The 23,862-nt window shown below is 39.9% G+C and overlaps 1 protein-coding gene across 10 annotated transcripts in view; it reads right to left on the bottom strand.

The window, feature by feature from the left end:
* The window catches only part of epha6 (EPH receptor A6), a 579,601-nt gene that overhangs the window by 337,378 nt on the left and 218,361 nt on the right, over positions 1–23,862 (bottom strand). The window contains exon 1 of one of the 10 annotated variants that reach the window (XM_062974915.1): positions 21,542–21,951. The exons of the other annotated variants lie outside the window; for them this stretch is intronic. The gene's annotated coding sequence lies outside the window, so the exon portion shown is untranslated. Of the gene's footprint in view, positions 1–21,541; positions 21,952–23,862 lie in introns of those variants that run through there. 10 annotated transcript variants of the gene reach the window in all.

Genomic DNA, 23,862 nt, shown 5'->3' with positions numbered 1-23,862 from the left:
TCAGTGTGTGAATTAAATTGCAAGCCCTGGAATTGTTTTTTTTGGGGGGGGGAAATGGTATTTACATGTACAGTGTTCCCTCCCTACTTTGCGGTTCACTTTTTGCTCCCTCACTGCTTCGCGGTTTTTTTCTGAGCAGTGCGCATGCGTAAAAGGTGCCAGTTTCCCTTTTGCGCATGCATGGTAGCTCTTGTTGGCGTTCAGCCAGGCTACTCTGGATGCCGATGAGAGGGAGGCGCATGCGCAAAAGGGAAACTGGCAGGCGGCGGAGAGGAGGCCGCCAAGAAGAAGCACAGGAAGAAGGCTTGCAAAGGAGAGAAAAGCCATCTAACTACTAATATAGTGTGTAAATATTAAAATAAATATAGCACCCTCTTCACGGATTTTCACTTACTGTGGGTCTTCCTGGAACGTAAAGCCCCGCAATAAGTGAGGGAACACTGTAATGCAGAGTTTGGTTGTGAACCGGTTCCAGCATTCACAGTATCTGTGGCTTGACAGCAATGGAAAATTCAGGGTTTTTTTCAACTCCCCCCACCAGAATACACATGTATGGATCTGCAGAGTGCTTTCCATGCAGAAATGCACATTCACATTGCAGCACATTCTGCTTTGGGTTTCCACACAGGCACTCCAAATTGCTCAATGACCTCCCAAGTTCAACTAAGCCAGTGATCACAGCTTATCTTGTAAATAAGGAGCTTCTTTTTGCATTTATTTTATTTCATGTCAAAAGCATTGTATAAATATATGTAAGTATTAGACTGATAAAATAAGGGAGCACAACCAGCTAAATAATTTTAGACCAAAAATGGACAACATTGCAGATAAGAAGAGATCACTTCAGATGAAAAATGTGTTAGGAAATGTGGAGCATTGCTGTATTTTTGTTAGCATTTTTTGAGATGCCTGTATAAAAGTGCTCTGCTCTCCAAGCTCACTCTTGCTGTAGGGTATACAACTCTCCCCTTCCCTTTCATGTTAATTTAGAAGGTATGAAAGCTAAATTGTAAAACCTTCACATCCAGAATGTCACCAGCTTAATAATGAATTGTATATTAATAATGATTACATCTTCTACTTTGGGACTTGGATAATGCTGCAGTTGATTTTTATTAGACACAATTCAATTTTTGGTTAGTAGGGCCAAAATGAAGCCATTTTCTACTGAGCAATATATTTTAAAATGAAGTAGGAATGCAATCTGAATTTAACAGAATGAGGGTCAATCATAACGGGGCAACAAATGATTTACAAAAAAATTGGTTCCCAAAGTCTTGGAAACATATGTTTTAAAACATGTGTAGAAGAATGTGGATTTTTAAAATATTCTATGTAGGTGTTTACATTACTAAAACCACAAAGAGAGATAAAAGACATGCAACATCAGTAAGAGTATAGGACCATCTTTATAACTTTGTGGATTTATGTGATGCAGTATTAACAGAAAATAGCAGCAGCCAAGTTGTTCAGCATTAGAAAGAAACACAGACTGATCTACATTTATGAATTATTATTTTTTGCGGGGTGGGGTGTGGAGAATTGAGGTTTCAGTGCTTCTGACATAAAGCTGGCCACATGACTTTGGAGGCATCTATAGACAATGCCGGCTCTTTGGCTTAGAAATGGAGATGAGCACCAGACTCCAGAGTCAGACAAAACTAGACTTAATGTCAAGGGAAAACTTTTACCTTTATCTAAATAATTCTTTAATGACATAAAATAATTAGTTAGTGAAAATACATACAGAGTTCTCTCTTAAATAATGTGATATTACTCCCTCCTCAAAATATCAATATGGTTCTCCCACAGTACAATGTAAATAAGTTTCATTCTTTTGAAATGCAAGAGATCCTCAGAAGGAATGATTGATGAAACTATTCATAACGAGACGGCGATGATATTGATTTATAATACAAAGCTAAATGTAGTCCTTACTACTGTAACTGTGTCAGGATCCTGGCAACAGAGCACCAATAACCATACACAGAGGCCAGTCTCTATCTAATATCTTTATTAAAGAAATACATAAAATCAATAAAAACAAGTGAAGAATATAGTTCAGAAGCAGACCTTTCAGATAAGGTCAATTATAGTCCAGAAATGTATTGTCCAATATAAGATATTAGAGTTCAAAGTTTAAATCCACTTGACCGAAACACACACTTTGCCAAGCAATAGTGTGGGGAAATAACAGAGTCTTTAAAGTCCAATGAAGCTTGACAACAAGGCTGGAAATAAACTTGATTCTCGACTAGATCCTTGACTGAAGGCAAGACGAACATGAAGCATGAAACAGAGTCCGTGGTAAAACGTGAGACAAGGCTAGGCTTGAAGCTTGATCCAGGAAGCAAGGAACTGGGATTACGAAGTCCACACACGATCTCTCTCCTCAAGCTGATCAATTGACTCCGCAAAGTCTCCCTTGCGCCAAACACCTATATTGGGTCTCGTTTTCCCGCCAACAGAACTCTTTCCCTAGAGAACGAGAAGCGAAACCCAACTCTGTCCAGATGCACGACTCCTTAGAATTTCCCAAGGGAAGCAGGCCTAATCAGCCATTTGTTTGGCAGCGATTCTCAGGCTTCTGCGATTAGCCTCTCTGGCTCCCCTATCTTTAGAATAATTTTCCCTCCTGGAAAATGGGGGGGGGGGAGTTCTGCCCAAGGCCTGTTTGGCTGAATTCTTGTGGACAAACATCAACATCCTGCAGGTGAAGAGGCTCCGGCTCTTGCTGAACCGGCGAAAATCCCATGTTTTCCTCTTCATCGGCCACAATAGTACTAGGAACAGGACTACAAGGCCCATGAGTCATCACACTATCCCTGCCCTCAAGGCCCCCCTCAAACAGGGCCCCTCTCCTCGAGTCGCGGGGCCGCGGCTTGGTAGGGTAGGCCTGATGGAAGCGGCAGACTAAGTCGGGGGCATGGACTGTGGAAGCATCTTCCCAGGAGCGTTCTTCGGGGCCAAAACCCACCCAGTCAATGAGATACTGAAGGCGGCGGCGATGGAAGCGAGAATCCAAAATGTCCTGAACCTCAAATTCCTCCTCCCCGTCCACCAAAACAGGGGCGGAGGCCGGCCGGCTCGCATCGGGGCGTACACCATCCGCCGGAAGGAGCAGGGAATGATGAAACACCGGATGAATGCGCATGGAGTGCGGAAGTTGGAGTTTGAAAGTCACGGGGTTAAATTGTGCCACCACTGGATAGGGACCAATGAAATGGGCATCTAACTTCCGGCAGGGACGGTGGGAGGGCAAAAAGCGAGTGGACAACAGAACCCGATCTCCTACCTTGATCTCGGGGCCCGGCTGGCGACGACCGTCAGCGTGGCGTTTATAGTCCTCCTTGGCTTGATCCAGTTGTTGGTGCAAGAGTTGTTGCACCGCCGTGAGTTCTTGCAGCCAGTCCTCCGCTGCAGGGACTTCTGAGGTTTCAATGACAGAAGGAAAGAAACGTGGATGGAAACCATAGTTTGCAAAGAACGGGGTTTCTTTAGTTGAAGCCTGAACACCATTGTTGTAAGCAAATTCTGACAGAGGTAATAGGGAAGCCCAATTGTCCTGTTGGTAGTTTACATAACAGCGAAGGTATTGTTCCAAAGTGGCATCGGTGCGCTCAGTTTGCCCATCTGTTTGGGGATGGTGAGCTGAAGATAAACGAGAGTCTATGCCCAATAGTTTTTGTAGTGCTTTCCAGAAACGAGAGGTGAATTGAGATCCACGGTCAGTGACTAAACTCTTGGGCAATCCATGTAGTCGGAAAACATGTTGAAGGAATAAATCTGCAGTCTCTTTGGCCGTGGGAAGACCATCGCAGGGGATGAAATGGGCCAACTTGGTAAAAAGGTCCACCACTACTAGAATCGTGGTGAATCCAAGGGAGGGTGGTAAGTCAGTGATAAAATCCGCGGAAATTATCTCCCATGGGCGAGAAGGAGTGGGAAGGGGATGCAGTAGCCCTGACGGCTTCTCCCTTCGTGTCTTGGAATGCTGACATACAGGACAGGTATTGACATATTTCTCCACATCCTTGCGGATCTTGGGCCACCAGAAATCTCGTAGGATCAAGTGCATGGTTTTAAATAGCCCAAAGTATCCTGCTGGCTTGCTGTCATGACACAGATGAAGTGCTTTTTCTCTGCCGGGACCTGGAGGGATGTAAACATGATTCCTGTAGCATAGTAGCCCATCCTTAAGTGAGAATGGGAAACATAGTCCTTGGCGAATCTGTTCTTGAGCCCAGGCATCTGCCTGTTGACTGGATCTAATTTCTTGAGTGCAAAGGGATTCTGGGTTAGAGGAAGTTGGTTCAATTGGAGTGGATTTTGTGTTTCCCACTGTGAGCGTGGCAAAGTTTTCGGGTTGCAGCAATCGAGATTCTGAGGTCTCTCTGCGTCCTGCAGCATACTCTGGTTTCCGTGATAGAGCATCTGCTTGCTTGGTCTGAGCCGGGGTCACATAATGGATCTGGAAGTCAAAACGTTCAAAGAACAAAGCCCAGCGCTGCTGCCTTTGATTTAACTTTCGTGCGGTCCTTAGGTGCTCTAAATTTCAATGATCAGTATGAACTTCAATGGGAAATTTGGCCCCTTCCAACCAATGTCTCCAATTTTCAAAAGCTGCCTTTATGGCCAAAAGTTCTTTCTCCCAAATAGTGTAATTTCTCTCTGGGGCTGTTAGTTGACGGGAGTAATAGGCACAAGGATGAAGATGTTCTCCCACTGGTTGCATGAGTACAGCCCCAATTGCCACATCAGAGGCGTCAGCCTGCACAACAAAAGGGGTTTTAGGATCAGGGTGCTGTAGAATTGGCTGGGTCGTGAATAGCTGCTTTAGCTCTTGGAACCCTTTCTCTGCTTGCTCCGTCCAGCGGAAAGGCTGTTTCCCTCGGATGCAGCTGGTGATTGGGTCAGACCAGCGAGCGAAGTCTGGGATGAATTTGCGGTAGTAGTTTGCAAACCCCAAGAAGCGCTGTACTTCCTTCTTGTTGGTTGGCGCCCGCCATTCCAATACTGCTGAAACCTTTGCCGGGTCCATGGAGAGCCCTAGTGGCGAGACGCGGTATCCCAGGAAGTCTACCTCTTGCAGATCAAAGGCGCATTTCTCTAACTTGGCATATAGTCCATGATCCCGCAATCGTTGTAGCACCATTCTGACGTGTTGCTCGTGTTCCGATTGTGATCTAGAATACACCAAAAAATCGTCCAAATATATGATCAAGAACCGATCTAGATAATCCTGGAAGATATCGTTGAAAAAATGCTGGAATGTTGCGGGAGCTCCGGATAATCCGTAATTCATGACTAGGGACTCAAATAATCCGAATTTGGTCTGGAAGGCGGTTTTCCATTCGTCCCCTTCTCTTATGCGAACTAGATTGTAAGCCCCGCGGAGATCCAGCTTGGTGTAAACCTTGGCCCCTCGGAGTCGGTCTAATAGGTCCGAGATCAGAGGCAGGGGGTAGCGGTTCCGCTTCGTGATGTTGTTCAATGCTCTATAGTCCACAACCAAGCGTAGGTCCCCTGACTTCTTTTTCACAAACATCACTGGGGAAGCTGCTGGGGATTGAGAGGGTCTGATGAACCCCTTGTGGAGGTTTGTCTCTATAAACTCCCTGAGAGCTTCTTGCTCTGGTTCAGTCAGGGAGTAGAGGTGTCCTCGCGGAATTGGGGCCCCCTCCACCAGGTCAATGGCACAGTCGTACGGTCTATGTGGGGGTAGTTTCTCGGCTTCCTTTTCATTGAAAACATCCCAAAAGTCCGAATATTTCTTGGGCAAGGTGATGATGGGCTCTGCGTCTGTGGCATGGCAGACCTTGGCTACTAGACAATGGTTTTGGCAATATCTTGAGGCGAACTGCAGTTCTCTGTTGGACCAGGAGATGTTTGGGTCGTGGAGTGTTAGCCATGGAATACCCAAAATCACAGGGAAGTGGGGAACCTCGGTAACGAAGAAGGAAATTTCTTCCATGTGTTCCCTTATCCACATTCTGGTGGGTTCAGTCCATTGGCTTACTGGACCCGTCTTTAGGGGTCGGCCGTCTATGGCCTGCACCACCCGGGCATTCTTGAAATCATGATATTGTAATCCCAGAGAGTCGGCATACTCTCTATCGATGAAATTGTTTGTTGCCCCTGAGTCTATCATGGCATAGATCATGATGGGTCCTTTTTTCGCTGACCACAGCGTTACCACCAGGAGGAATAGGACCCCGGTTTGCGGCTCTTGAGTGGGGTTTTTTGACCGGGTTGGCGAGCCTCTCTACGCCCGGTCGCTGGCTTCCCCTGCCGGCTTTGCTCCAGCCGCCTCGGCCGCCTCCACCTCCGCGGAGGACGCCGCCGCCAGGCGGGCGGCGGGCTTCTTTTTGGCTGGACATTCTCTGGCGAAGTGGCCCCCAATCCCGCAGTACCAACACAGATTCAAACGTTGGCGGCGGGCCTTTTCGGCAACATCTAGTCGGGGGCGCACATTGCCCAACTGCATCGGCTCCTCCTCGCTCCCCATGGGGTTTGGGGCTGGCGGTGGGGATCTCCATACTGGACGTGGCTGAACACTGGCAGAAGCGGGAGGTTTCACTCCGGGTCTTCCACTCTGGCCTCGGAGCCACTGTTTTTTGTTGGCAAGCAGGACTTCAGCTCGTAAACACTGGTTGATGAGTCTCTCAAGAGTCCCTGGGGGATCCACCTTAGATATTTCTTCCTGCATCTCGATGTTGAGGCCCTCGTGAAACTGTCCTCTAAGGGCTATATCGTTCCAGCCGGTGCTCTGAGCCAGCACCCGGAACTCGGCTATGTACCGGGACAACGGCCTGTCCCCTTGGAAGAGACGCCGGAGTTTATGACCGGCCGCCTCCTCCTCGTCTTCGATCCCCCAGGTCTTTCTAAGGTGATTCAAGAAATTTTGCGCGGTGCTTAAATGCGTGGAACCCGCATCAAACAGCGCCGTCGCCCAAGTGGCCGCAGGCCCATCTAGGAGACTGTAGATCCACGCCACCTTGACATCTTCTTGGGAAAACTCGGCTTGGCGGGCTTCTAAGTACGCCTGGCACTGGCGACGGAAAACATGGACCTTGGAGGCTTCTCCAGAAAACTTGGTTGGTAGCGCTAGGGCAGGGAGACGGGCTCTGCGTTCCTTCAAGCCCCGTATTTCTCCCTCCTGCGTACGGAGTGTGTCTCGGATCCTATTGAATTCTTCCTGGGAAATGGTGTAACTGGGTGGTTGAGCTTCCGCTCCGGTTCCTGTAGACATTCTGGCCTTAGGTTAATTGGTGCTTAGGGTGGTGGAGTCAAACTGTCAGGATCCTGGCTGCAGAGCACCAATAACCATACACAGAGGCCAGTCACTATCTAATATCTTTATTAAAGAAATATATAAAATCAATAAAAACAAGTGAAGAATATAGTTCAGAAGCAGACCTTTCAGATAAGGTCAATTATAGTCCAGAAATGTATTGTCCAATATAAGATATTAGAGTTCAAAGTTTAAATCCACTTGACCGAAACACACACTTTGCCAAGCAATAGTGTGGGGAAATAACAGAGTCTTTAAAGTCCAATGAAGCTTGACAACAAGGCTGGAAATAAACTTGATTCTCGACTAGATCCTTGACTGAAGGCAAGACGAACATGAAGCATGAAACAGAGTCCGTGGTAAAACGTGAGACAAGGCTAGGTTTGAAGCTTGATCCGGGAAGCAAGGAACTGGGATTACGAAGTCCACACACGATCTCTCTCCTCAAGCTGATCAATTGACTTCGCAAAGTCTCCCTTGCGCCAAACACCTATATTGGGTCTCGTTTTCCCGCCAACAGAACTCTTTCCCTAGAGAACGAGAAGCGAAACCCAACTCTGTCCAGATGCACGACTCCTTAGAATTTCCCAAGGGAAGCAGACCTAATCAGCCATTTGTTTGGCAGCGATTCTCAGGCTTCTGCGATTAGCCTCTCTGGCTCCCCTATCTTTAGAATAATTTTCCCTCCTGGAAAACGGGGGGGAGTTCTGCCCAAGGCCTGTTTGGCTGAATTCTTGTGGACAAACATCAACATCCTGCAGGTGAAGAGGCTCCGGCTCTTGCTGAACCGGCGAAAATCCCATGTTTTCCTCTTCATCGGCCACAATAGTACTAGGAACAGGACTACAAGGCCCATGAGTCATCACAAACTGATACAATAAGACTCAAAATCACCAGTATCTTTGCTTCAGATAAATAAATGTGTTTTGTTCAAATAGCACAGGATAACCTACTGCATGAGAAATACCTGCAGAAGTACATAAAGCTGCTTTTGAAACAAAAACAAATTGCTGGACAAGAATAGCCTGGTGAATTTGGGCAGAGAACATTTAGCACTTAATTCTCGAGTTCCCTAGGAGCAAGCTGTGACAATGAATCCAGCTTTTAATGCCGTTGAGTCCATCTGGAAAATGACAAGAACTATTAAATCAGGGTGAACTTTAAAAGAATATTGCATTCACTTTTTTACTTCTTAAGCATAGCAATCGCCTGAACTCAGTATTACACATATGTAAATACAAGAAAGTCATATTTCTGTGTTGGACAGTGGCCATGTCAATATATCTGGGCAAGACATATCCCTCTGTTGCTTCCTTCAGCATGTCCTTATATTTCGTGAAGAGAAGACAGCAGAACAGATTAGGGATGTAAATCTGTGCCTGTGTTGTCCTTGCATGCAGGAATGAGCGATTGCTGTCCTTTTCTCCTGCAAACTAAACAAAGGTTTCATTGTGCATTTTCCAGGAAGATGCATCTTATAAAGTGTTCCATGAAATTATTCTGCACATAAATACATGTGGGTGTCTTGTGCAAATATATATTTTTTCTACAAAATTTGTTTCCTGCATAGAAAATGTGTTTTAGTATACCAAAGGTGTGTTTTTGTCACCCTCCCTATGTATGTGAATGCCAGTGAAAAACTACAGAAACATTGCTACCATTTTATTCTTCTTTCCTCAATGAAGAACCTTAGAAGAGATACAGAATTTTAGGTGCAATCCTATTGATAACTTGTCTTGTAGTTAAATCATTTCTGGACATTTCTTTTTATACAGAGTCAACCAAAATATAACAACTTTTAACAATATTGTAACTTAAGAAAATGAAACTTTTATTGATTTCAATAAATTGCATTACTGTTTCTGAATCATTTCAAGTAATGCAATATGAGCCGCTTCCAATTGCACATGCATCCAGAGAAATCTAAAAGATCTGGAATTAACTAATTACACATTCAACAAAAGGCTCTTGTTTTTTGTCAATAGATAGTGAATAATTACTTGTGCTACAGGTTGAAAAGGTGAACATTACATCCAATATTGGAAAAAAGTCAGCATTGCAGAGTATAATAAAAGAATATATATTTTTCAAGAAATGAAACTAGAAATAAGTCATTTTTATTTGAAAAAATTCATGAAGAAAATTTTAGCAGTGTAGCCATTTAGGAATGCTAGATACAATAAATGTATTATTTAGGCATGCTTCATAATATGTTCAGATATAATAATCTATCAGTTATGTCACAGAATTGCAGATTGTAATAATAATCCGGTACATCCACATTGTGTTGAGGAGTTCTAACAAACAACTACCAGATTAAATGTTTCCAAACTCCTTACATATGTGTTGGAAACACCACACTATACATGACATGAACAACTGAAAATTTCTTTCCATGCATAGAATTATAAAATATATGTAGTCAATATATTTTATATTACCAACATGGGAAACAGTTCATCTACTACATTGTAGATGAATTACTAGTTGGGAGAAGGAATTTTGCTCTTCTAACATGGCTGAATGGAGCTTTGATTATTTTATTATACTGTGGAGTTTTTTTTTGTCTTACAGTCTCCTTAGTTCCAAAATTAATTTGATTTCACATGTACTTAATGGCATACAAACACAAAGCTACACCGTAACTCTCCACTTTCTGCAAGCATTCATACATCAAATGGAAATGAGTAAGGCACCGTACTTGGAGACTACAGGCATGAATGTAGTACTATATAAAAAAGGGTCAGCAGTGCATTGCACATGAAAGAATGGTGGAGCATTCCATCTCATTGTCGTCATCTTCATTTGTGGTACTCATTTGTGTCTGCATAAAGCTAAGACTTTCTAAGTGCACAATATGACCCAAAGTAAATCCTTAATATCAAACCAGTTCTAGGTCCAGTTGCTTCTCATAAATCTGTCCAATAATATTTTCAGATCCTATAGGAAACAGCCATATATCACATGAGTGGAATACTGTTGGAGACTAAAAGGTTTCACTGGCCTTTTTGTAAGTGCTTGGACAGCCCACAAATGCCACTTACAAGGAATTTCACCATATGTTTGATCTTCGTTTGCTTTTCATGAAAAATACTATGGTTTTGGCCTTATTTGATTCATTTTAGTCCCATTAGAGCAGGCATGGGCAAACTTGGGTCCTCCAGGTGTTTTGGACTTCAACTCCCACAATTTCTAATGGCTGGGATTTCTGGGAGTTGAAGTTCAAAACACCTGGGTTGAAGTTTGCCCATGTCTGCATTAGAGGCACCTGTTCCAAAATCATGTGTCCACAAAGTTTCTTGTTAGAAAAAAAGACCTTTCTGGCATCTAAAACAGCCCAGGAACCTCTAAAACGTTGCAAAATTTCTTGCCAAACCCTTTGGTGGAATTTGAGGGCTTTTGTGACAAAACCCCATTTTTGGGATCAGGAAGAACCTGATTAAGGGGCTGCCTGTGGCTTTGAACCACATCTCCCTCATCTCTGCCAAAAATGTGACTATGTTATAGAGTCATGAATATGAGCTGGGAAGGAGATTTAGAAAGTCCGAGGTGCTAAATGCTGGTTCTTATAAAAAGGAATATAATTTTTGCTAAAGTAATTTACCCTTTTCAAAAAAGTATAGGTGAAGGTCAGGTGACTTTCTCCTATTACTCTTAATAAGTAAGGTAGATAAATTCCCTTCTCATTTGTCATGTGGGAATGCAAGTCAGAAGGTCATTTCCTCTAATTTGACATCTTCATTAGATCACTGACAACCCTTCTAGATTCCACTTGACATCTTCTTTTTTAAAAGCACCTCAAACTCCTCAGAGTGAGAAAAAATGCCCTTTTGTAACATGTCTTAGTAGCAAAGGTGGCTACCTATCTCCATTTCTGTAGCTAAACAGGAAAGTTCAGAAAAGAAATCTATTTCCGCATCAGTGATTGTGAGGTTGCAGGATATGTCAAATTCAAAATGACAACAGTAGCCTGTAGAGTTTCCACTTTCTGCAATGTTTCTTTTATTTTCCGCCCTCCTGCTGCTGTTTTGACTGTCATAAAGTAGCCACAGCAGGATGCATAAATGAAAGCAATAGCCACAAACCATACGCATGGGTTGGGTTTCCCTACTGGAACAGCAGGAGGCAAATGTGATAGAATTATGTTGCCAGTTTCCTTTTGGCAGTGTATGAAAATGCAAAGTTACATTTGACACTCCCATTGAAAAAATGACCTCTGATTTTAGGAAATTGACTTTTGATATGCTCAAAACGGAAATGACTTCTGCAATTTACAAACATATTGTTGCATGGGGTTATCAAAATATGCATTGATGGCCAAAGGCTCAGTTTTGTCTATGAAAAGCAGCACGCCTCCACAGGCTTCAAGAGGTAGTACTAAATGACTCTTTTCAAAGAGATTATGAGTATAGACATTTGTATGAGAGCAATGTTATTGCCAAAGGAAGCATTTTCGGTGTCTTGATGTCCCATAAGAGACTAGTGGCTCAAAAAACACTAAAAACCAATAGAACAAAAACCTGAAACACAATTTTCCAGTTTCTTAAGTATTATAAAGAACATTTTCAATTTTATTTTGAATTATGATGTTGAGTATGGTTAGCTTGATGGGCTCTGATGGGCTCAAATATGAATAGTATGTTTTCTGTTGACAAGGATGCCCTAAACCAATCAATTCAAATTACAAAGAATAACATTTTGAGTAAACATTAGGAAGAACATTTGGCCTGTTAGAGTATTAGATAGACTGCCCTTTTTATCTGGCCAATTCTTCTTTGGAGATTATTTACACGTAGATTGGATGGCAACTGGTGAGGAATGCTTTAGCTCTGGATTCCTTCACTGACAGAGAGCTGGACTAGATAGATAACCATCTAGTACTATGGTTTCAGATTAATTAATCAATGTTTCTATGCATCATCTCTCCCATCATCGGAGGTCGCAACGACCATCCCAACGAGACTTACTCTATGTACCGGGTCCTAGAGAAGTGCACTTGGAGAGGACCAGACGCAGAGCTTTTTCTGTTTCTGCCCCTGCCTTATGGAATGCCTTGCCGCCCTATATGAGAGCCATGGGTGAGTTGGGGCCTTTTACCCTAGCACTCAAGACATGGCTCTTTACTAGAGCTTTTAATCTATTTTAATATTTTTAATCAATATTTGTATGTATGTATTTTTATCCTTTTCTATCTTGTAAATCGCCTAGAGCATCGTGGAGGGAGGGCGATTAATAAGTAATTAAATGATGATGATGATGATGATGATGATGATGATGATAATGACTCTCCATCATATCCTCCTGAATCTTGTATCTTACAATAAAATCACAAGTTTGGTAAATATTGAGATTCGTAATTTGTACTGAGCCAATGTTTTTATTCTCATTTGAATGGCGGGGGTAGGACTGGATAGCCCCTTTGGCTCTTTTCAACTCTAAAACTCCATGATTTCTGTCTATGATTCCAGTCATTTACATAGAATTTAAAACATCTACCTAATCTCAATTCTAAATGCTATGGACAGATTTTGAGAGCAAATTATTTCGTCAATTCAAATTCCTCTACAAAAGAGACAAATTGTTATTTAATTTTAAGTATAGACCACTTCTTTTACAATTTGGAGATTATATCACGAAAACTTTTTAAAAGTTACAGGTGTTCTTCTGATGTATAACCTTTGTTCTTCTATATATGATAACAAAAACCATTCATAATATTAAACTGCTGTGATTAATCAGGGTTAAGATATACAGTGTAGTATTTTGATAGCTGAAGTAGAATACTGAGGGAACAGTTTCTGATTCTCTGCTCAGTCATGGAAAACCACTGGGTAACTTTGGGAAAGGGAAAGTCATCCTCTCCCAGCTTTAGAGGAAGACAAAGCCTTCTCTGAACAAATTCTGTTATGATAGCTTTGTCTTTAGGTTGCCATAAGCCAAAAATGAATTGAATGCACACAAAAAACAAAATATGTCTGTATACAAAATCTTCTACCTCCCCATTTTGATGAGTTTCAGTCCTTATTTGAAAGCACTTTCTCTTTCTCTTTGTTTATGGTTAGAACATATTTTGACTTTCAAGTTTGAGATAATTTATTTTCATTTGATGTTTTGAACACAGTGCTTGAATTTGGGGGTGGAAACAAAATTCCAGTTTAGACGAGGGATGACATAGCAGCCTGACACTTCTGGGACAAGATCATAGCCAAATTTCTAGCAGCTGACTTGGCTGCATAAGGAATCATCACTGTTCCTCTCATCAGTTTAGTCCTCTAAAGACCAGTGAGTTTGATTAGCAAGTATATTTATGATTCAAATGACTGCTTCTGCCACAGACTTTGCTAAAGCAGAAAACAAACTGGGAGTATTTTTCTACCTGGACCATATTCCCAGTGGGAAAAAGCAAATTCTGACATAAGGTAGTACTTGACCAGTCTCAACATAACTCTAGAAGCTCACAAAACATTTCACCAAAAATGCAGTTTAATATTCTTAATGGTTTATTTTATTATACAGTATACTTTATTTTGTTTACTTATGTGGTAGCATCAATGCCTGTAATTGTATAAGTGTATTTCTTCTGTTTCTTTTTGTATATTTCTTCATTTTTAAAATCTATTTCCCATTTCATTATCTACATCTCAATGAGCAAACACTATTACTCCAATTTCCACAGTTTACCAAAGTGACTTACAACACATTTAAAAATACATAGTTACAATTTCACAAATTACTGAAGTTAAAAAAATATTAATCAGTAAAAATCAAACTAAGTTAATACATGCATAATGAAGCACGCATGCATGTACACAAACATGTGCCTGTACAGATACTACACATGTCCATAAACCAACAGAACAATAATTGGACATAGTGTTCAGGTGAGACAAGCCTATAACACTTATAAAATGCCTGTAAAAACATAGAAGTTTCTACTTCTCTATGAAAAAAGTAGGGGGCACGTCAATCTACCTTATCTGGAAAGAACTCCATAGCTCAAGAATTCATTGAGAATGCTTGTTTCCATGTTGTGACCAAATGTACCACTGAGGCAGGTAGGATAGGGAGAGGGGTCTCCCTAGCAGATTTCCAAGCATGGGCAGTTTGCATGGGGCTTTATAAATTGAAGCACATGATATTATGCCTAGAAATTACACTCAAAATGTGATGCCTAAGGCTGTCCTCTCGCTCTACCTGATAGGGCTGGTCTGTGTCTCTGGTCTTTAGAAGAAGTGATATTACATCCCAGGGTCAAAGAACAGCAGTTGAAAGTCATGTATGTGTTAAGTAATGCCACAATCCCATGGACTGGTGTTGTGAAATTTTTACGGGATACTCAATTTTGGTGGATTTATTTCCAGCTTGAAATAATCTAATAATTAGTAAGTACCACATAATTTGACTCATATTTTAAGAACATAGCGATTAAGCTTTTATGTCATCTGAAAATCTAAAGCACTGAGGCAGATGTGATTATTCATTAATAAATCCACACATATCACACACACATATGCGCTGCAATGATATAACCCAATTGAGAGTGAAGACTTGTCCTCGGAGCATATTAACCTTGGTCTTCTGGGAGGACACTTCGGCCTTCCTTACTTCCTGACAGTTGCTGGCATCACTGAAGTGTCAGACAGATAATTTATGAACTGAGAACTGAGAAGGACTTTAATTAAAGTAATAGATGTATTAAGTTCTCTTTGAATTGATTTTCAAAGGTTAAGTGGATTAAGTTTTTTTTTACGAGTTTCCAAAACTGATTTTTTTTCAGTTCTGTCCTGGAGCATTTTGTAGTGGGAGATATTCTGTTGTTTATAAGCACATTTTATGACCTATTTTATCAAGCCTAGAACACATTCATAGTAAACATGGCTCCTCAACTGTTAAACAATGGATATGATCTTTAATAAGTCATTCAGATCCCCCCCTCTGTTTGTGTTAGGCTACACCTGAGCTAAAATTCCTCAGAAGACATTTTTTCTCAGATAAATTTGTGTGTTATGAGCAATGTTGGAGCTGCTTTGTCTGAAATCCAGGCATTTTAGTCAAATATATTTATAGATTGGTTTGCCAGAGTGAACTGTAATCAAAGGTGTCCACAATATTCACCAAATAATTGTAAACATAGGAAGGAAAACACACACATGAGTTGCTTCAGCACTTAGCAATAAATAAGTTACACAATCCAAAAAATTAGATTATTTCAACACAACAATGAAACAAATAAACATCAGATAACAAGAAAGAGCAAATAAGTAGGTGTAGCAAATCAACTAAAGGGCTAGTGCAGGGGTCCCCAAACTAAGGCCCGGGGGCCGAATGCGGCCCTCCAAGGTCTTTTACCTGGCCCCCACCTTCAGTTTTATAATATAACTAGCTGAGCCCGGCCACACGTTGCTGTGGCAAAGTCTGGTGGTATGGGAAATAAAGTATTGAGGAATTGGTGGTAGTTAAGGAAAAGGGTCCCCTGGGCAGAGTGCGTTGCTAGGAGACCAAGTGAGCGGAGCTTAGCCTTCTAACTGGCAGCAATTGGATAAAAACAATTATTCCTCTCCCTCTAATTAGGACTTTATTTTTCTTTTCTTTTTGTTGTATCAACCTAGAGGCATGGATGAGGGGTTGTGATGTCAATTTTCGAGGTTGTGGGGTGTTTACTTTTGTTGTTTTGTCCGCTGCCGTGATGCCATCACTCTTTTATATATATAGATACTTTTATATCATTTTAATAATATAATATATACTATATATACATATAATATTGATAAAATATTATTATTATACAATATAATACTAATAATAATACCATATAATAATATTAATTATATGTTATATATTACAAATAATATTACAGTATAGTGGTATAGTTCAATATAGTAATATATAATACTAATATTGTGCTATGCTAATAATATAATATATTGTATGTACATACAGCTGCTCTGAGTCCCCTTCGGGGTGAGAAGGGCAGGATATAAATGTAATAAATAAATGTAGTAAATAAATGAATAAATAATTTTAGATTTAGGCTCACCCAAAGTCTGAAATGACTTGAAGGCACACAACAACAACAATCCTAATTAACTAGACTATCCCATTGGCCAGTAGCAGGCCCACACTTTCCATTGAAATCCTTATTTGCACTACAAATAAGACATATGCAGTGTGCATAGGAATTTGTTCATATTTTTTTCAAATGATAATTCGGCCCCTAACAGTCTAAAGGATTGTGGACCGGCCCTCTGCTTTAAAAGTTTGAGGACCCCTGGGCTAGTGGATGCATTCACATTACTCTCTTAGGAGTACAGCAGACAGGTTGCCATAAAATCCGTTATGGTCCTCTCACTTAACTATATAGTTCACAGCTCAATCTCTTATCTGACTCTTGGAGGACATGGAGAGCACCAAATTCTGGGGAAATAGCAAGATTAATCCAGTATGGTAGTTACTGGTGCTTATCTTATTGTCATCTCAGGGCCCTTCCAGACAGCATAAAAATACAGGTTTTAAAAGTGGAGCAAAACATCCTGGGACCTGACAGCAAGTTCCACACACAGACCTGTCAGTACTAGGAAATGGTCTCTCACCATCTACACACCTTCCTTTGAAGCAGATCAAGATGGAGGGCAGATTGGGGGGGGGGGGGAGGCAATCTGGCAGAATTTTAAAAAAAATATTTCTGGGATACGCTGGACCTCATATGCAAATATTCCAATGTACACATAAGCAGATTTCATATCTCTTCACCCAACTGTTAATTCAAGCTCTGTTTAATATTATAAGAAAGGAATGAGAGTTTTAATTGCTTTCCAATTGTGCCACCCTTTAGCCACCTATGTGCCCATGGTTTCATTTTTTGACAGCCCAATCAGCTGTTTCAGGCTTTTAAAAAGCGCAAATGTACTGGAGCAGTCCACATAGGGGAAAGGGAAGGGAAGCATATGTTTTGCATGACTGCAGGGATATACAGTCATATGAAAGTGCACATTTTTTTTGGGTGGAATCAGGTTTTAATTGCACCTTTTAAATACATGCTTTTCAGTTGTTAACCTGATTCCGCTTGCATTTTCCCTAAACATTTAGGTACCTCCCCTTTTTTATCTCAGTTACTTCTGGGGTTTAACACTTTGTGTAGAAGGGTCCTAAGGGGTCAAAGTAGTCCCATGTTGACCATGCAGTTCTAAATAAGGTTACACATAAAGTATAGGATCCTAAGTGCAATTTATTTAAGGCACAACAATGGTTAAATCAATTGATTTTGACACCCTCTCAATACTTTAATTAATATATCATTTCCTGTTTATGAACCTTCCTTCAGTTCCAAAGTTTTTTGCCATATGATATTATTTATTATACCATAAATGAAAAAATATTCTACATGTATGTTTGTTATATATTATTCAATAATATTCTACATGTAAAGAACTGCAAAAGTAACCATTTGTGCTGATTAAAGATGGAATGTAGAATGTAACCTTGTAGTATATTGCATGTAGTCGATATGAGTACCATATGGTCATCCTAGAAGAAATACACATTACATCTATCAGCACAAAGTGTTACTTTCACAGTTCTTTGTATGTATGATATTTTTGAATAATATCATAAAACAAAGTGGCTGAACTTTTTCAATACTCCTTTCTCAAGAAAATGCAAGTAATTTAACAATGATGTGATTTGAATTCCCCCCAGTATAAATTTGTCCAAAGTCAATATTTCATTTCCTAGGCAACTGTCAATTGACTAGATTTGCAATCTATTGTATCATTTCTATTTGCCAGGACAAAAAGCATAATCCCATACATCAACATTCAGTATTCTCTAACATCCTGATTAAATCAGGAAAAGAGACAAGAAGACAGAAGATGCCCTAGTTTAAAAAAAGAATCATATTTCAATTTCTTTTAACCTGATTAAACTTGTATTCTTTTGCATAATCTGAATCATCTATAAAGAGATTCATCCTTCTAGAATAAAAGAGTATATGTATACATTTACATTGCATGATATAAAATGCTTATGAAATATTTATTAGGCTATATACACTGTTCCAATAGAGGGCTAACAAGGTGCCATGGTTTTAATGTTGGACTACAGATCTGAACACCAGGATCCAATTTCTGCTTGGGCAGGGAATCCACTGGGTGACTGAATAAATCATATTCTGTCAGCCTCAGAGAAAGGCTAAGGAAAATCCATTCCAAACAACTATCACCAAGAAAATCCCATTCTAGGTTTGCATCAGAGCCACCATAAATTGGAAATAACTTGGACTATAACACACAAAACAGGTTTTTACAATCAAAAACAAAAGAGAAGTTTATTTTAGGATGGATCAGCTTATTAATCAAAACATGCAAGAAATTTCTGTAACATGGAGGGTGAAGAGATGCCCATACTAAATCCTACATTTCCTGCATATATCTAAGTAAATGTGAACTTCCCCCCTTATTGCATGCATGTTAATGCTAGGGAAAAGTTTTCATGAGGAAATGTAAAACATGGTGACTTGAACATTTTCCCCTTCTTGCAGTTTTGGAAAAGATGTAAATACAGTTTGCATATTGTTTCCCAGCTGTCAGTCTCTACTTGGCATGAAAATTAAAAGTATGATGGCACATACTGCTTATTATACGAAAAGCTGAAAACAAAAGCTTAAGTGGGAATAGAGCAAAAATCCTCTTACACCAAAAATTAATAATAAATGCTGGAAATATGTGTGACAGAAAGAGTATAATTGCTGCTTCAGTTTGACTGTCAAGCACATGCCACATAAAATCCATTGAATCATTTCTGCAGACAGTTCTTTTAAATACAATCCATGAAATGCAAGGTTTATCAGAAATTTCATTCTTTAAGCAGGAATTAATATTTTACATGTTAGAATATTTGAAACATTAAAGATGAAAGTTAAAGTACAGGGTACAGGATGAGTTCTGCTGGTGAATAAAATGTGCATGTATGCATGACATTTGCTACCACAGGGGAACATTATGCAGTTAAATAGACATTCTTTATACAAAGGTTGTCACAAATGATGTACTGAAATATTGTGAAATCATAGTCAGGGAGCTGACAGGTTAATTTACAATGCTAGACCTGAAAACTGATAAAAATATGACAGAAAAAAACATTTTGGGCTAACATTGTCGTTGCCCCCTCCCCAGTGAAGTTTTGGTAATAAAAACTAGTTTCTAAATCTTTCTATTTTTTTAAAAAAAATATCTAGGTTTACAAGTGATATGGTCCTTCCTAGCACCACAACCATCGCAAAAGTTTGCTTAGCTTCCAAAGATGCTGAAAGATGGGAAAGTCTATGCAGTTAAACAGCCTCTATCTTGGCATTGTTATAATCGGCATTGAACGTGTGCTGTATATGTTTTCTATGATCTGCCCTGAGTCCCCTTTGGAGTGAGAAGGGAGAATATAAATACTGTAAATAAATAAATAAATAAATAAATAAATAAAAGTTGCTGCTGTGGCTTAATCATAGGTTGTTCCTGTTGACCATGACACATACAATTTCTTCATCTAACATCCTAGCCAGGCTATAAGCCAACTTGGAAAAAGGCATTGCTATGCATCTGTTTAACAACTTCATCTAAAGGCCGCCAGAATCGGCACACACTGTGGCAATTCCAGCAGTTCATGTCAGGGGGTATGGGGAACCTGTCGCTCCATGCCCCACATTGCCTTACTCACCCAGTTGATCATTCCACAGGGGGAAGTATTGATTGTCTGGCTTTTCTTTACCTAATGAGTACATTACCTATTTGGCTGAACCATCCAGTGTTTTACATGATACATATTATACAGTAGAGTCTCACTTATCCAACATTCGCTTATCCAACATTCTGGATTATCCATTGCATTTTTGTAGACAATGTTTTCAATACATCATGATATTTTGGTACTAAATTTGTAAATACAGTAATTACTACATAGCATTACCATATATTGAACTACTTTTTCTGTCAAATTTGTTGTATAACATGATATTTTGGTGCTTAATTTGTAGAATCATAATTTAATTTGATGTTTAATAGGCTTTTCCTTAATCTCTCCTTATTATCCAACATATTCGCTTATCCAACATTCTGCTGGTCCATTTATGTTGGATAAGTGAGACTCTACTGTATTTATAGAGTCCACATCTGGAGTGTGGATATATATCAGTTCTGATTTAAAAATTGTATCAGTGTGGGGAAGTTGGGGGAGAACCTGTGCACACAGTTTAGATCTGCTTTTCACATGCCAACTATATACAGAATTGCAGTAGTCATTAACAGCATTTTTATTTAGAAGTAAATTCCAATCTAATGTGCATGCCAGGGTTAAAGGCCAGAAGACTGCTTTTTAATGTAGTGGATGTTGATTTTAAATAATGGTCAGATTCTATCTGGCATGTTGGTTACAAAAGGAAGGAATTATGCTAGTCAAAATTATAGCTTGATTAGTTTATGGTCCTTGACTGGGCCTATTTCGAGGAATAGAGCAGCTTTACATTGAGCAAATCCAAGGCTAACTCTCCCAGTTCCATTTGAGGGTTTTCTGCTGGCAGGACAACTAGTTATAGCAGCTGTACATCCTTCTGGATGGAAGTGATAGTGATGATGGCACTCTTTGTTATTCCAAAGAGGAGTTTAATAAATGAAACAATGGAGAATCATGCGCCTGAAAGTAAATCCTATTTTAAATTAATTTTTTTTCCCATGAAGCGTAGTTACAGTGACTTATAACAAACAGACTATATCTATGTAATAGTCATTAAGATTCTGCTTTTCTGGTGATCAAAGAGGAATGAGTATACAGGCTCCATGTACAGCTATATGATATTATAGTGGCTATTTTCCATCTGTCTAAACTGCTCTTCTAGTGAAAGCACAATATATTTAGTGTGCTGTCGCATGCTGGGCCTGTAAGAATGACTGTTTACAGGACGCCGGGGTGCCTCAGCTGAAGGGTCCCTTAGATTTCCCAACACAAAGTTCTATTGAGGCTCAAAATAAGTTCAACAAAGTTCTTTATTTGGGCTTAAATCTTCAAACAAATGCTTTAAAACCTTGGAAAATCGATAGCTTTCTCAATCTGCTATCAAGGGCAGGCAACTGTTGGTAAACTGTTTCCTTTTACCTTTGGGAAATCTTCTGACCCCTCCCTGGGCAATCTTTCTCTACCTTGCTGGCGTGAGGCCCCTACTCCCAGCTCCAAGCTGCATTATTGATAGTCTGAGTGGTCCCTTACCAGGCAAGGTTGCTGCAGATTCTGTCAAACTGGAAGGTGTCCTTTTGATTTACTCCACAAAGACGGTGAAGCTTTTTGCAGGTGGGAAAGAGAATCCCACACGTCCTGCTATTAGGCTTCTAACAGTGAGACTGGGCAAAATCCCCCCTTTCCCTCCAAAATCCTGGGAAAAGGGGCGGGTCTAAAGATTCCTGTTGATGATTGCCAAGTTGTTAGCCCTATAATTGCAACCTGAGAGAAGCTACCTTACAAACTTGTAGTGCAAGAAAAGGCTTAAATCTCCTGGCATTGCCGTGCCAGCATATTTAGTTTGTGAGATTAAAAAAATATATATTAGGAAATGGTCACACTCAATATTAATGTATTACATCTATTTCAGTACTATCACTTCTAGCACAGAAATGAACAATGATTCTTGTATAGCCTGTTGTTTGCTTCCCTAACGGTGCATCTGCACTGTAGAATTAAATGCCGTGCAACACCACTTTAACTGCCATGTCATAATACTGTGAAATCATGGGTATTGTAGTTTGGCGAGGAACCGGCACTCTTTGACAGAGAAGGCTAAATACCTTGTAAAACTTCAGCTCCCATGATCCCATTGAATTATGACAGTTAAAGCAGTGCTAAATTGCATTCATTCTATAGTGTAGATACAGTAGAGTCTCACTTATCCAACATTTGCTTATCCAACGTTCTGGATTATCCAACGTCAATGTTTTTAATACATCGTGATATTTTGGTACTAAATTAGTAAATACAGTAATTATTATGTAGCATTACTGCATATTGAACTACTTTTTCTGTCAAATTTGTTGTACAACATGATGTTTTGGTGCTTAATTTGTAAAATCATAACTTAATTTGGTGTTTAATAGGCTTCTCCTTAATCTCTTCTTGTTATCCAACATATTCGCTTATCCAACGTTCTGCCGGCCCGTTTATGTTGGATAAGTGAGACTATACTGTATATCCATAGTTTCAATTTAGAAACAGGAGAGCCTCTATCCTGAAGGCTGCAGGTGGGCCTCTGACCCACAAGTAACTTCTGTTTTTATCTTCATACTGTGATCAGAGATAAGGACATGTTTAAATCATCACTGGGAATATTGGGGAACTCTTTTTTCTGGTTTTGTTCCTTTCTCTTTTATTTCATTTCAAGATCTGGCTCTACATCTGTGGAACCGTTTTCCTTTAGTGACTTCTGGAGGTCTTATCTATATTTATACTGTAATGCTTTTTTCTCTTTGTCTTTGATTGCATATGTTTCATATTCTGCACTTTGGTGAAAGGGGTGTTATAAATGATCACTATCATCATCCTAATCCTAGGAAGATGTTGCCTGAAACTGACTAATGTATATATGCATGGGACTGAGTTTTTGTTTGCAATCTAGGAAGTTCTACACGAGAGTGATTTTATGTGTTTTGCACCCCTTGGAATCAAAGAATCACAGAGCTGACAGAGGTTGCATCTGCTCAGTTCACTTATCATGCAGGAATAGATAGCTAAAACACTCCTGAGAAACAGTTATTCAGCCTCTGTTTAAAGATCCCCAATGAAACCATCCATTTCATTTTCTTTTTGTCAGGAATTTATTGTCAGTCTTTTTCTCCAAATGAAATTCTTCCAATTTGAATCCATAGGTTCTTATTCAAGTCCTTGGAGCAGAAAACAAGCTTGCAAAACTTTTACATGACATCCCTTCAGATACTTAAAAGATGGCTATCATGTCACCATTATTTTCTTCAAGAAACACACAAAAAATTCTTGCACTGGAGTATAGGTAAAATTAAACTGTGCTTTGTGTGTTTGATAGGCAAATGCCCAAATTGATAAGAATCATATATAATCTCACACACTGCTTTGGTCCTGCCTTGGGACTATAGATCTACTCATTATTGAACTGTTCTTACTTATACCATTTCTGAATTATATTTTGGTGTATGCACTGAAAAGAGTTCCTATGTGTCAATATATGGATACAGTTTAAATTGAACTAAAATAAGTATCACTGGCCACCTCTACACTTCTATATAATCAAGTTTCAGAATGCAGATTAACTGCTTTGAACTGGATAATGTGAAAGTATAGACTCATATAATCCAGTGTCAATGTGGTTCAATCTGCATGATATGAGTCAACACTGACCATTATAATGCAGTTCAAACTGGATTATATGGCAGTGTAGATGAGGCCCCTGTGTGTAGGAGGGAACAGTGCTTTTAATGAAGACATACCATCAATGGGGTATTCCTCAATGATTTCATTTTGACTTTTTGTGTCGGTAATATAAGCAAAGTTATCCAGGGATCCATGGG

Source organism: Anolis carolinensis, chromosome 3 (genome assembly GCF_035594765.1).
Source record: "Anolis carolinensis isolate JA03-04 chromosome 3, rAnoCar3.1.pri, whole genome shotgun sequence".
Lineage (NCBI taxonomy): Eukaryota > Metazoa > Chordata > Lepidosauria > Squamata > Dactyloidae > Anolis > Anolis carolinensis.
The sequence above is the reverse complement of the archived record's forward strand: the minus strand, read 5'-3'. Positions and strand labels throughout refer to the sequence as shown.